This window comes from Chrysochloris asiatica, unplaced genomic scaffold (genome assembly GCF_000296735.1).
Source record: "Chrysochloris asiatica unplaced genomic scaffold, ChrAsi1.0 scaffold00183, whole genome shotgun sequence".
In the NCBI taxonomy this organism is placed as follows: domain Eukaryota; kingdom Metazoa; phylum Chordata; class Mammalia; order Afrosoricida; family Chrysochloridae; genus Chrysochloris; species Chrysochloris asiatica.
Window position 1 is genome coordinate 6634181 of NW_006408701.1, and position 15137 is coordinate 6649317.

Sequence of the window (15137 nt, forward strand, 5' to 3'; positions counted from 1 at the left end):
TTGGCGGTTCAAGCTCACCAGCTACACCTAGGAAACCCTATACAGGGTTTCTATGGGTTGGAATTGGTTCGACTGCTCTTAACAACAACAACAATGGCTAGTGATCGTGAACATTTCTTCATATGTTTGCTGGCTGCCTGGATATCCTCCTTGGTGAAGTGTCTGTTCATGTTCTATGGCCATTTTTTCATTGGGTTATTTGTCTTTTTCTTGTAGAGGTGTTGTATTTTCCTATATATTTTAGAAATGAGCCCCTTGTCTGATGTGTCCTTGCAAAAGAGTTTTTCCCAATCTGTGGGTTCCCCGTTTACTCTTCTGGTGAAGTCTTTTGGTGCATGTAAGTTTTTAATTTTTAGTATGTCCCAATAATATATTTTGTCTACTTTTGTTTATATATTTTTCAAAATATTTGGTAGTCTTTGTATTCCTTGAATTAGAGCCCTCACATTTGTCCCTATTTTTTCATTGATGGCCTTCACAATTCTGGAATTCACAATTTGGTCTCTAATCCACGCTGAGTTGTTTTTTGTACAAGGTGTGAGCTGAAGGTCTTATTTGAATACTTTGCATATAGTTTTCCAGTTCTGCCAGCACCATCTGTTGAAGAGACTATCACCTTCCCATGCGATATATTTAGGTACTTTGAAGAAAATTAGTTGACTGTATGTGGATGGGATAATTTTTGGATTCTTGATTCTGTTCCATTGATCAATGTATCTTTCATTGTACCAGTTCCAAGATGTTTTGACCTCTGTAGTGTGTAACAAATTTGGAAGTCGGGGAGTGAGAGGCCTCCAACCTCATTCTTCTTCTTAAGCAGTGCTTTGCTTATCCTGGGTCTCTTTTCCTTCCATATAAAGTTTGTAATGGTTTTTTCATCTCTTTGAAGAATGTTGTTTGAATCTGTTTTGGGATTGCATTATATGTGTAAATTTCTTTGGGCAGTATTGACATTTTCACAATATTAAGTCTTCTTATCCAGGAGCATGGTACAGTCTTCCATTTTTGTGAGTCTATTTTGGTTTCTTGTAGTAGTGTTCTATAATTTTCTTTGTATAGTCCTTTTTTCTCTGGATACATTTATTCCTAGATATTTCATCCTTTGGATGAATATTGTAAATGGTGTTGTTTTCCTGATGTCCTTTTCAGTGTTGTCGTTTTTGGTATAGAGGAATCCAACTGATTTTTGTTGATCTTATATCCTGCCACTTTGTTGAATCCTCCAATGAGGTCTAGTAGCTTTTATATTGATTCTTTGAGGTGTTCTACATATAGGATCATATCATCTTCAAATAAAGAGAGTTTTATGTCCTCTTTGCCAATTTGAATGCCTGTAATTTACCTGTCTTGCCGTATAGCTCTTGCTAAGACTTCCAGCACAATATTGAATAGGATTGGTGTCAAAGGGCAACCTTGTCTAGTTCCTGTTTGCAGAAGGAAGGCTTTCCGTTTCTCTCAATTTATAGTAATGTAGGCTGTTGGTTTTGTATATATGCTCTTATTTATGTTGAGGAATTTCCCTTAAATTCCTACTTTGTTGAGTGTTTTTCTCAAGAACGGATGTTGGATTTTGTCAAATGCCTTTTCTGCATCAATCGATATGACCATGTGGTTCTTTTCTTTTTTCATATTTATATGGTGGATTACACTGATCGCTTTTCTAATGTTGAACCATCCTTGCATTCCTGATATGACTCCTACTTGATCATGACGTATTATCTTTTTGATGTGTTGCTGGATTCTGTTGGCTAGGATTTTGTTAAGAATTTTTGTATCTATGTTCATTAGGGATTTAGTCTATAATTTTAATTTTTAGTGATGTTCTTTACTGGTTTTGGTATGAAGATTATGCTTGCTTCATTAAATGTATTAGGAAGTTTTCCATCCTCCTCTATATTCTGGAAAAATTTGAATACAATTGGTGACATCTCTTCCCTGAATGTTTGGTAGAACTCACCAGTGAGACCCTCTGGGTTTGGACTTCCTTTGGTTGGGAGATTTTTGATGACCTGATCAATTTCTTTTTTTGTTATGGGTCTATTCAGGTTTTCTACTTCACTGTGTGTATGTTTAGATAGTTCGTGTTTATCTAAAAATGTATCCATCTCTTCTAAGTTTTCAAATTTGTTGGAGTACAACTTTTCATAGTATTCTGTTATTATCCTTTTGATTTCCTTTGGTTCTGTTGTGACATCGCCTATGTGGTTTATAATGCATGTTATTTGTGTCTTCTCTCTCATTCCTTTTGTTAGGTTTGCCAATGGTTTGTCAGATTTGTTAATCCTTTCAAAGTAGCAGCCTCTTGTCCTTTTGATTCTTTCTATACATTTTCTGTTTTCTATCTCATTTATTTCTGCTCTAATCTTTATTATTTCTTTTTTTGGTGGCTGTAGCTTCCCTCTGTTGGTCTGTTTATAATTGTTGTAGATGCTGTGTTAATGTGTTTATTTTAGTTCTTTCTTCTTTTTGGATGTGTGCGTTTATTGCAATAAATTATCCTCTCAGCACCACTTTTGCTGTGTCCCAAATATTTTGATATGTTTTGTTTTCATTCTTGTTTGTTTCTAGGAAGTTTATGAGTTCATGTTTTATTTCTACTATGCAGTCGCTTTTCAGTAGGGTGTTATTCAGTTTCCATGTTTTTGACTTTATTTCCTTAGTCTTCCTATTGTTGATTTCTAATTTCATAGCATTGTGGTCTGAGAAGATGTTTTGTAGTATTTTTATATTTATAAATTTATGAAGGCTTTTATATGGCCTAACACATGGTCTATTCTGGAGAATGTTCCATATACACTGCAAAAGAATTTGTATTGTGCTGTTGTTGGGTGGCATGCTCTGTACACATCTATGAGGTCCAGTTAGCTGATTGTATTGTTTAGTTCTCTGTGTCTTTGTCAAGTTTCTTTCTGATTGTCCTATCCATTTTTGAAAGCAGTGTATTAAAATAGCCCACAATTATTGGAGATTCATCTATTTCTTTCTTCAAATCTATTAGAGATTGCTTTATATATTTTGGAGCTCTTTCATTGGGAGCATAGATTTTTATTATGGTTATGTCGTCTTGTTCAATTGTCCTAATGTCCATCTTTATCTATTATGCTCATTTTTGCCTTAAATTTAATATTATCAGAGATTAGTACTGCCACTCCTCTTTGTTTTTGATTGCAATTAGGTTGGTATATATATTTTTTTCCTTGACTTTTAATCTGTTTTTGTCTCTGTGTGTATGATGTGTCTCTTGCAGACAGCACATTGAAGGATCTTATTTTTGTATCCATTCTACCACTCTCTGTCTCTTAACTGGCGCATTTGATCCTTTTACATTCAGTGTAATTATCGATAGGTATGTATTAATTGCTGCCATTATGTGTTTTTTTTTGTGTGTGTTGTTGCTGCTTTGTTTGTTTCTGTGCTGAGTTCATGGTTTTTGTGTTCTTTCTTGTCAGTTCCCTCATAGTTTTAATGTTTCCATGTTCTTCTTGGATTTTTATTTTCTTGGTATGTTGTGAAGTGTTAATTTTCTTTGAGGTTACCTTATATTCCATGAACTTTTCTTTCCATTTAGTGCAGTCTATTTTGTCCTGTAATCTACCTGACCGTCTAACCTTTTGTATCTCTGCTCCTATGTGTTTACCTTCTCCCTCTCCACACCCCTTCTCCTGGCTTTTTCCTTATTAAAAAACAGTTCAGGACGGGCTCTTGAGGGGCTGGTCTCTTTAAATGCTGAGAGTATCTGTGTGCATGCGTGGCAGAAGAACCCACCAGTGTTTGGATTGGGGGGGTGTCCACTTGCTCAGGCACCCCCTTTAGTCACCAGAATAGATGTGTGCAAACAGTGGGGGTTGGGGCAATGAACAGATACCAAAAAAGAAAATCAGAACAAAGCAAAACCGACAAAGTGTATTGTCCACCTTTGCTCCAAGGTTCTCACAGCATTATTCCGTGGTGGGTCTGTTCCCCCACTTGGTGTTGCTGTTTGGTCTCACCCAAGTTCTGTGCTCTGGGCCACCGAGACCAGCAGATTCAAAAGTATGCTATTTGTTACTTCTGCTACAAGTTCCACTAATTGTAAGCCTTCAAACTTTAAACATAGTCCTACTTATGTGGTTCAGAGTTTTGGAGCTCTGCCTTGAACCCGCTTCACCTGGTATTCTGTGGTATTGCTGATGGAGATCTTCACTGTACCTCTACCCTATCCGCCATCAAGCTCCACCCTCCACGTTCTTTATTTCTTAAAGGATACAAGCAAATGAAGATATAAAGAAATAGATTGTACATAATTCACTTTATTCTCATTAAACTTTGATTATTTTTATTTTCTGATTTTCATGTAACTCAAGGTTAAAAAGAACTAAGTGACTTTCAGTGTTGAAAATTATAGTTAGAGCTTCCAGAAACTCAAGTAAGCCCTCTCCCCTTTTTTTGGTTAAAAATTTAATTTCTTGAGGTGTAATTATTGCAACATGAAATGTAACACTGTAAATTGTAGAATTCACTGGCAATTAGTACATTTTGCAATGCTGTGCAGCCATAACTTGTATCTAGTTCCAAAACATTTTTATCACCTGAGAAGGAAATCACATTCCCATTTAGCAGTCATTCTTCATTCCATTTGGCCTCAGCCCCCTGCAAGCACCAAACACTCATTTTATCTCCGTGGTTCTAACTATTTTGGATGTTTCGTATAAATACAAGCCACTATGGAATAAAGCACTGGAATGCAAGGTCGGTTTGAACTACAAGGCTGGCAGTTCAAACTCACCAGCTGCTCCTTGGAAACCTTATACAGGGTCACTATGAGTCGGCACTTAATAGTCATAACGTCATAAGAGTACTTCAATATGTTTTTCTATAACTTCATTTTGTTGTTGTTTAGTGCCTTCAAGTCATGGAGATTCTTAATATGGTTTCCAAGGAACAGCTGTTGTTGTTGTTGTTGTTAAGTGCTGTGGAGTCGGTTCCGACTCATAGCGACCCTGCACAGGGTTTCCGAGGCTGTAAATCTTTATGGGAGCAGAACGCCTTATCTTTCTCCCGCGGAACCGCTGGTAGTTTCAAACTGCTGACCTTGCGGTTCACAGCCCGATTCGTAACCACTACGCTACCAGAGCTCCATGTTGTTAGCAGCCCAGGGCTTATCCTACAGGGCTACGCAAGGATCATAGAAACCTTTCCTAAATAAAAAAATGTGAAATTATTGTTTCTCAGCATATCCTCTATCTCTGACTACACACTTTTGAAGGTGGTGTTCCGCCTTTCCCTAACCCTTTGCTGAAGAATTTCATGCCCTTTGACCAGGTCCAATCGCTAGTTTTGGCATCTTCTAGGGAAACAAACTGTCTTCCTTCTCAATGTTATTTGAGTTTGGGGAACAAACAGAAGTGGCAAGATCAAGACTGTAGGATGGATGTGATAAGGTTTTCCAACAAAATTTTACAGGACAGTCCTTGCTGCCCTTAAAGAATGAGCAGGTGCCTTATTGTGATGGGGGGGGGGGGCAGAGAATCCTCCATACATCTTTTTCTTGCCAGTGCAGTTTTTGATTTTCTTAAAAAGTCTTCATAATGAACCCCATCTTGTGTTCTTTGTGATCTTCCTGTGTTCTTTGATCAAATTTATTGACATGTTCCATTTGGAATCAAAAAACACAGTCACCATAAACTTCTGAGCTGAGAACTCAGCCCTTGAATTTAGGTAACCCTTAATAGTCACTGTTTTCATGGGACCTAGTTTTGTAGATACCCTAAAGAACCTAGACAATGGTACGAGGAAGAGTAAAAAAATTATCCACACTCCAATTATATTGAAACGCCCACCCACATCCACAACTGATGACAACATTGAGCATTAATGTGAAATGATTCTGTCGAATAGACGAGTGACAATCAACTATGTAACAAATCATTTGCAAATTAGCCCTGGCTCTGTCTATGAAATAATCCAGGATAGACTTGGGTTTCGAAAAGTTTGCATGAGATGGGTACCGAAACAACATATGGAAGAGCATAAACAGAAATGTTTGGAAATTTGCAAATAAAATTTGGACTGATACTCTAAGTAAAATAAGTTTCTTTAAAAAAAAAAAAAATCGTGAGTGATGATGAGACATGGATTCATCACTATGAGCCTGAGTGTAAACAACAGAGTATGGAATGGAGTCATCCTCAATCGCCAACCAAGAAGCTCAAAGGTCAGCCATCATCTGGAAAATGGATGTTTACAGTTTTCTGGGACTCTCTCAAGGACCACTACTGGAACACTATCAGGAAAAAGGTTCAACAATCAACAGTGCTCCTCACTGAAGACCTGAAGCCTAAACTTAAAATTAAATGCAGAGGACTGCTATCCAAGGGCAGTGTGATCTTGCATAACAGTGTACATCCCCACACCTCTTGGCACTCTGCAAAAACTTGTTTTGAGGTATTAAAGCATCCTCCCTGTAGTCCTGATATTGTTCCATCGGACTTTCACCTGTTTGGTCCCTTGAAAACAGCCCTTCAAGGTTAAAGATTCACTTCTGCTGAAGTAAAGACAGCGGAGCATTTGTGGCTTGAGGCTAAACAGAAACCATTTTTAAACAAGTGAATACCGAAGCTTATTAACAAAGTGTATTGAAACAAGGAGATTATGTAGAAAAATGATGTATTTGTCTTTTCTAAAAGTTGATTACAATAAATTCTATATCCAGAGTGCGGATAATTTTTGACTCTTTCATATTACTGACTCTGTCTGCAGTTATCCACTGATCACAAAGATGTTTTTACATATTTAGATTGCAATAAACCTGTGTGGGTATGAACAAAATTTTATGATTTGCCCTCATATTACGTGGCCTTTTGTGTTTGATTTCTTTCACTCAGCATAGTGTTGTTTAGGTTTATCTATGTTTTAACATGTATCAATATTTCTTTTCTTTTAATGGCTGTGTTGTATTTATATTATATGCCTACATGTTTATATACCACTAGTTTTTTTTAATCTATTCATTCGTTGCAGGACATTTTGAATTTTTCCAACTTTTGCCTAATGTTGTTAATGTTAAGTGTCACTGAGTTGGTTCTGACCCATAGCAACCCTGTGTAGGGTTTCTAAGGAGTGGCTTGTAACGCTGACCTTGAGCTTCAAGCCGACTTTGCAGTCCAGCACATTAACCCACAGTACCACACCAGGACTCCTTTGACAAATGTTAGTGTTTAGCAATCCAATCAATGTCAAAACTCCTGTGCTTTCCTACCTCCCACATTATTAACTAACTCCCTTAGGGAGATGATTTTGACCTCTGGTGGCTCTTGGCAGTGTAACTCTGAGCTCTTCAGTCTTTTCCTATTTGAAAGATTAAGAAAGGATCTGTCTTATGCACTCAGCCTCCACAGTAGGGATATTAATCAGACATAGCAGCAAGAAGTGCTGGTTTACTTCCCTTTCCTCCCTGCTGACTGATTTTTTCCGAAATAGAATGCCTTTCAATCTCTACTTTTGCTTTCCTGCTCTTTTCCATCTGGTGTTTGCCATCCATGCACCTGGTCCTTTGTGATCAATCTGACTCATGTAAAAGTATTCTCTTTCTGATCTAGACCTTCACCTAAAAATAGTTTGTTATTGTAAAACTCAGCCACACCTCAATATAACTTTAAAAAAAACAAAAAACAAAACTCTTTTATTGTAAATTATGTGATAGTTTACATGGAAGAACATTAGCCTTGCATTCATCCTATTGTATATGGCTACATTGCCACGGTTACAATCTCCTCCATCAACCAACCAAAGGGTACACCCCGAAAGCCTGCCCCCTGGTCATCAGCACACTAACTCTCTCCCTCTCTGGGTCTAGAGTTCCCAGCCACTCCATCTCTCCATGTCATCATCTCTGCCTCCATCTCTGGTGTCACTGTTTCTCTGGGTAGGTTCCCGCATTCTGCTCTTCTCCCTTGATGGTCCCAGGGGCCTCTGCTCCTGAACTGCAAAATCAATCACTTCCTTCCTTTTGCTAAAGAACGTCTACCTTTACATTTCCAACCCTCACAGTCAGTCCTGATAGTAATTATTCACTATTGTACCACATAAGTGCTATCCACATCTCCTTTCATCATTCCTGCCCAGACAGATTGGATACTACTCAGCAGAGATTCTACTTTCTCCGCACCCTCTGGATCTAGACTCCCTCTTGAAAGCTTGTAAGCCAGTCACTTCTTGCCTTTGTAGTCCCCCCATTTAGGGTAGCCAATGTTCATGTTGCCCATCCCTGTCTACTCTGTGTGTGGAAGGGGTGGGAATGATCCTTGCTGTAAAGATTTGTTCCCTCTTTTGAGCTACTGCATCCATAGGTGTAGGTCAATTTCATCAAATTGTATCAGATTACTCTTTTTTTCCTCTTCTTTCTTCTAGTTGAGTTCTGATCATCCAGCCATTGAAACCAGGTCAAGTGGGCATTATCTGTAAGTGTGGGTGTTCTTGTGCATATACCCTCTGTGTTTATCAGCGGGATGCTTCACTCTCCACTGTAGTCCTCTGTGGCTATGTCACTGACTCTAGGCCCAGGAGTCCCCAGGTCTTGCCAAACTGCTGGCCAACCAGGTCTCCACCCTGATTCACAGGAGTGTATTGAACGTGGTTGGACTTAGCTCGCCGCTTCATTGCTATTTTTCCCTCACTTTCCCTTATTGGTGACCAACATGGTCACCACTCAGAGCACGTGTCTGCTCGTGTATTCCCCTTGAGTCATAGTCTTGGAAGGGGGTTGCCCTGAGGGGACCCTATCGCTTGCTTTGATGTCTCCTGGGTGAGCAACTTGCTTGTTCTTGTAGTAGACAAGCAGACTGCCATTACTGTTTTTTATTTTTCCTGTCGGTCTTTTTCAAGAAGTATCAATACAACTTTTAAGAACACATTCAAATAGAATTTAACCAGATTCTAGCTTTTCTGTCCTCTCATCCTCATCCTTGCTCCATGTCAATTGGATGATGAGTTTTATGCTTTAGGTTTTGTTGTGATGTGTGTCATATGATATAATACATTTTTTTGTTGGATAAACTATTTCTACAGATTTTATGTGTAAGGATGCCTCAATACAGTTAAGCTGCTCATTTTTCCTAAGAAGACCCATGATGATTTTCTACATGGTGAGAAATATTGATTAGTGCCATCATATGTTTGGATCCCTGGTGGTACAGTGGTTAAGAGTTTGACAGGTAATTCAAAGGTCACCAATTTGAATCCACCAGCTTCTCTAAGAGAGAAAAGTGTGACAGTCTGCTTCCATAAAGATTACAGCCTTTGGATCAGCTCTACTCTGTCCTTTAGGGTCATTATGAGTGAGAAACAAGTTGATAGCAATAGGATTAGGGTAATATAATGTACTGGATTACAAAATCGGTTTGAACTGCAAGTTTGGTGGTTCCAGGTCACCAGCTGCTCCTAGGAAACCCTAGGTCACTATGGGTTGCAATTGACTCAGAGGCACTTAACAACAACAAATGCCACTTAAGCCATACTATGTTAGCAGCTGGTTCTCTGGATGTACAGAGGCCTATTCTTTTAGCCATATTATAAGTCACGTCTTGAAAATTTTACTCAAGGCAAATGTATCTTTTAAGGTGTTGCAGCTCTGATATGCTCTAAAGAAATATTGTCCTTAGGATTTTAAAGCTAGAGGAGGCAATGTAGATGTACCTGAGAGCTTAATTAAGCAGTGCTGGTTTATTCAATAGACAGATTGAACACTTGTTTTCAAATTTGGGGCACAAATATTTTTTGAGCAGGACAGAAGAATTTAGTGTTTATTGTTATTTTTTCTCAGCTCATTTTGTTTCCTAAATTTGATTTGTTGTGTTGCTGTTGTAGAGAATATACTTAGCAAAATATGTGCTCATATTGAACAGTTTCTACATTACAATTTAGTTACATGGATTGCATTCTTCGATTTTGCAACCACTCTCACCTTCTTTTTCAGAGTTGTTTATGTCTTACAAAGCACTGTGATTGTCATTATGAGAAATATAAGCATGTACTAAGCTTCTCTATGCTTATAGTATAATGTTTATAGACTTTATTTTATGTGTTACATGATTGTACAATGCAAAGATGAGGCTTTTTGCTCCCGTAAAGATTTGCAACCTCGGAAACCCTGTGCAGGCTCACTATGAGTCAGAAACAACTCCATGGTACTTAACAACAACAAAACAATGTAATTGACATTTTCGGTGTACGGTTATATGACTCGTAGTATGTCTTTTAAATGTTAAATTATCCAGGCCTATACCATAGTATGGAGTCCTGGTGTGGCGCTGTGGGTTAATGTGCCAGACTGCAAAGCCATTTGAACTGCAAGGTTGGCAGTTCAAGCTCACCATCTGCTCCTTGGAACCCCTATATAAGGTTGCTATGGGTCGGAACTGACTCGATGGCACTACCATAACACAACAACAACAGCAATACCCTAGTATTGGAGTCCTGGTATGGTGCTGTGGGTTAATGTGCTGGACTGCAGGGTTGTTTCGAACCACAAGATCGGCAGTTCAACATTACCAGCTGTTCCTCAGAAGCCTTCTAGAGGGTTGCTACGAGTTGGAACTGACTCTATGACACTTAACAACAACAACATACCATAGTATTGGAATCTTGGTATGGCGCTGTAGGATAAACACTGGACCAGAAAGTTCATTTGAATCTCAAGGTCAGCGGTTCAAACTCACTCTTTGGGAAACCCTATACAGGATCACTGAGAATTGGAACCGACCTGACAGCACTTAATAACAACATACCACAGTGAGTCCTGGTGTGACACTGTAGGATAAGCACCAGACTGCTAACCACAAGGTTGGCAGTTCAAATCCACCAGCTGCTCCTTAGAAACCCTATACAAGGTCGCTATGAGTCAGAATTGACTCGATGCCACTTATAAACAATTGTTAGCACCACACAGGACTCCCTTTACATCAATAAACTAAAGTAATTACTGATAAAATATGAATATGGATTTTTAGAATCATGTGATACATCTCTAGCATTCTTTATCTTTAATTGAAATTAAATACAGAGTAATAAGAAAGTATTGAACTATGAGACTCTTTTTTCTTTCTTGTGTAGGAAGGTAACTGAAAGCAATAAATTCGTTACATGATCAACCCAAAAAATAATTTCCATAATTTTCAAGGATAACTGGCTCTGTAATATGAGACTTCCTACTTTCCTGTACACTGAGAAAACTTTCCAACAGAATTTTGAAAAATGTTCATGGGGAAAAAGTGTAGAATTGATGTTTCAATGAAATCTTGATATAGAATGCATTTTTTGTCACTTTTTAGCTGCAGGGCTGTGTTTCCCTAATACAGAGTCTTTGTTCCACATCCCCAGAAAACATTCAGATCACGCCAACATTCTGCCCAAGAAGCTACTGAGCATATACATGGGTGAATTCCATCTATCACATCTACTCTACAAACAACATGAGGATGTCTTACTGATTGACAAAAATCTCTTCCGGTGCAAGGATGTGCAATACAATACTAAGTTAGAGTAAGTTGGTGCTTAAGCTTGTTTATATAGACCAGAAATTTCTGGGCCTCTAAATTTCTGAATGAATGATCATGTTTGCTATTTCTGGGATTCCTCTGATCAAAAGATATTTACATCTCTCTCTAGTTCTGTCAAAATAAGGGTTTTCAGATATTCTTAGACCAGAAATACACATTGTTATTGTTGTTGTCAGGTGCCATTGAGTCGGAACCGACTCATAGCGACCCCATGCACAGCAGAAGGAAACACTGTCCGATCCTGGGCCAACCTCACTACCGTTGCCACACTCGAGTCCATCAATGATGCCACCTGGCCAATCCATCTTGTTGGGGGTCTTCCTCTTTTTCTCTGACCCTCCATCGTACCCAGCATGATATCTTTCTCCAGCGACTGTTACCTCCTGACAATATGTCCAACGTATGAGAGAGGAAGTTTAGCCATCTTGACAACCAAGGAGAACGCTGGCTGCACTTCTTCCAAAACAGATCTATTGGTTCTTTTGGCTGTCCGTGGCACTTTTAATATTCTCCTCCAATACCACAATTTAAAGGCATCAATTCTTCTATGATCTTCCTTATTCACTGTCAAGCTTTTGCATCCATATGAGGTTATTGAAAATACCATGGCTTGGGTCAGGTGCACCTTAGTCCTCAAGGTGACATCTTTGCTCTTCAACACTTTAAAAAGTTCCTGTGCAGCACATTGGCCTAATGCAATATGTCATCTGATCTCTTGACTGCTACTTTTGCGAGTGTTGATAGTTGATCCAAGAAGAATGAAGTCCTTGACAACTTCAATCTTTTCTCCATTGATAAGAATGTTGTTTATTAGTCCAGTGGTGAGGATTTTTGTTTTCTTGACACTGAGATACAATCCATACCGAAGGCTGTGCTCTTTAATCTTCATAAGTAAATGTTTCAAGTCCTCTTCATTTTCAGCAAGCAAGGTTGTATCATCTGCATATCGCAGGTTATTAATGAGTCTTCCTCCAATCTTGACGCCACATTTTTCTTCATATAAGCCAGCTTCTCATATTATTTGCTCAACATACAGGTTGAATACGTATGGTGAAAGAACACAACCTTGTCGCACACCTTTCCCAATTTTAAAACATTCAGTGTTCCCATACTCTGTTCGAACAACTGCTATCTTGGTCCAGGTACAGATTCCTCAGAAGTAAAATTAAGTGTTCTGGAATACTCATACTTCTCAGTGTTGTCCATAGCTTGTCATGGTCCACACAATTGAAAGCCTTTGCTTAGTCAATAAAGCATAGGTAAACATCTTTCTGAAATTCTCTGCTTTCAGCCAAGATCCATTGGAAATCAGCAATGATATCTCTCATTCCACGGCCTCTTCTGAATCCAGCTTGAACCTCTGGAAGTTCTCTGTCAATGTATGATTGTAGCTGTTTCTGTATTATCTTTAGCAAAACTTTACTTGCTTGAGATATCAAAGAGATTGTCCGATGATTTCCACATTCCGTTGGGTTACCTCTCTTTGGAATGGGCACAAATGTGGTTCTCTTCTAATCAGTCAGCCAGATAGTTGTCTTCCAAATTTCTTGGCAGAGATGAGTGAGTGCCTTTTGTGCTGCCTCACTTTCTTGAAAGATTTCAATTTTTATTCCGTCAATTCCTGGTGCCTTACTCTTTGCCAATTCCTTCAGTGCACTTTGGACTTCCTCCCTGAGTATCATTGGCTCTTGTTCATATGATACCTCTTGAAATGGTTGAACATTAACCATTTCCTTTTGGTACAATGACTCTGTGTATTCCTTCCATCTTTTCATAATGCATTCTGCATCATTTAATAATTTGCCCAGAGAATCTTTCAACAATGAAAGTCGAGGTTTGAATTTTTTCTTCAGTTCCCCCAGCTTGAGAAATGCTGACCGTGTTCTTCCTTTTTGGATTTCTAATTCCAAATCTTTGCATATTGTATTATAGTATTTGGTTTTATCTTCTCGAGCTGATCTTTGAAATTTTCTGTTCAGTTCTTGGACCTCTTCAATTCTTCCATTTGCTTTAGCATCTCTACGCTGGAGAGCAAGTTTTAGAGTCTCTTCTGACACCATTTTGACACCTTTTCCTTCTTTCTTGTCTTCTTAATGACTGCTCTCTTCACGTATGATGTTCTTGATGTCATCCTACAACTCTTCTGGTGTTCGGTCTTTAGTGTTTAATGTATCAAATCTGTTCTTCAGATGATCTCTAAATTCATGTGGGATAAATTCAAGGTCATATTTTGGTTCTTGTGGACTTGTTTTAATTTTCTTCAGCTTCGGTTTAAATTTGCTTATCAGTAATTGATGGTCTGTTCCACAGTCTGCTCCTGGCTTTGATTTCACTGATGATATGGAGCTTTTCCATCTTCTCTTTCCACAGATGTAGTGAGTTTGATTTCTATGTGTTCCATCTGGCAAAGTCCATGTGTTTAGTTGTCTGTTATGCTGTCTAAAGAAGGTATTTGAAATAAACAAATAATTTGTTTTGCAGAAATCTATCATTCATTCTCCAGCATCACTTCTATCACCAAGTCCAAATTTTCCAACTAGTGGTCCTACCTCTTTGCTCCCAACCTTTGCATTCCAATCAGCAGTAATGAGCAATACATCTTCATTGCATGTTTGATCGATTTCAGACTGAAGAAGTTGGTAGAATTTTTCTATTTCATCTTCACTGGCTTTAGTGGTTGGTGCATAAATTTGAATAATAGTGGTATTAACTGGGCTTCCCTGTAGACGCATGGATATTATTCTATCACTTACAGCATTGTACCTCATGACTGATCGGAATATGGTCTTTTTGACAATGAATGCAACACCATTCCTCTTCAAGTTGTCATTCCCTGCATAGTAAACCATGTGGTTGTCAGATTCAAAATGGCCAATACCAGTCCATTTCAGCTCACTAATGCCTAAGATATCGATGTTGATGCGTTCCATTTCATTTTTGACAACTTCCAGTTTTCCCAGATTCATACTTCGTACATTCTATGTTCCGATTTTCAATGGATGTTTACAGCTGTTTCTCTTCATTTTGAGTTGTGGCCCATCAGCAAATGAAGGTTCTGTGTGCTTTTCTCCCCTGAGCTTAACTCTATTCACGTCATCATGATCAACTCTACTTTGAGGAAGCATTTTTTTTCCCCAGTCGCATTCTGAATGCCTTCCCACCTTCCGGTCCTGTATCTGACAGTGTTTCTCTGCTATTCATCGAGTTTTCAGTGACTAGAGATTCGGAAGTAGTTTGACACTCTTTCTTCCTAGTCTGTCTTTGTCTGGAAGCTCATCTGAAACCCGTCCACCATGGGAGACCCTGCTGGCTATTTAAAATACCGGTGGCAGAGCCCTCAGAATCACAGCAACTCAATCTACCACAGCACGACAGACAGACGAGTGGTGGTCATTTGGTTTTATATTGATACTGTCGCTTTAGATTTCTATGCCAATCTTGATACAATCCTGATATAATCATGATACAATCAAGAAGTTCTCTCCTGATACTATCAATAATACAATCAAGATATTCTTTCCCAAGATCTCGGCTCCGGGAACTGCTGAGTGTCTTGATCCAGAAAACAATGGATTTCTGGATTCTCCTGCAAATTCCTCAGCT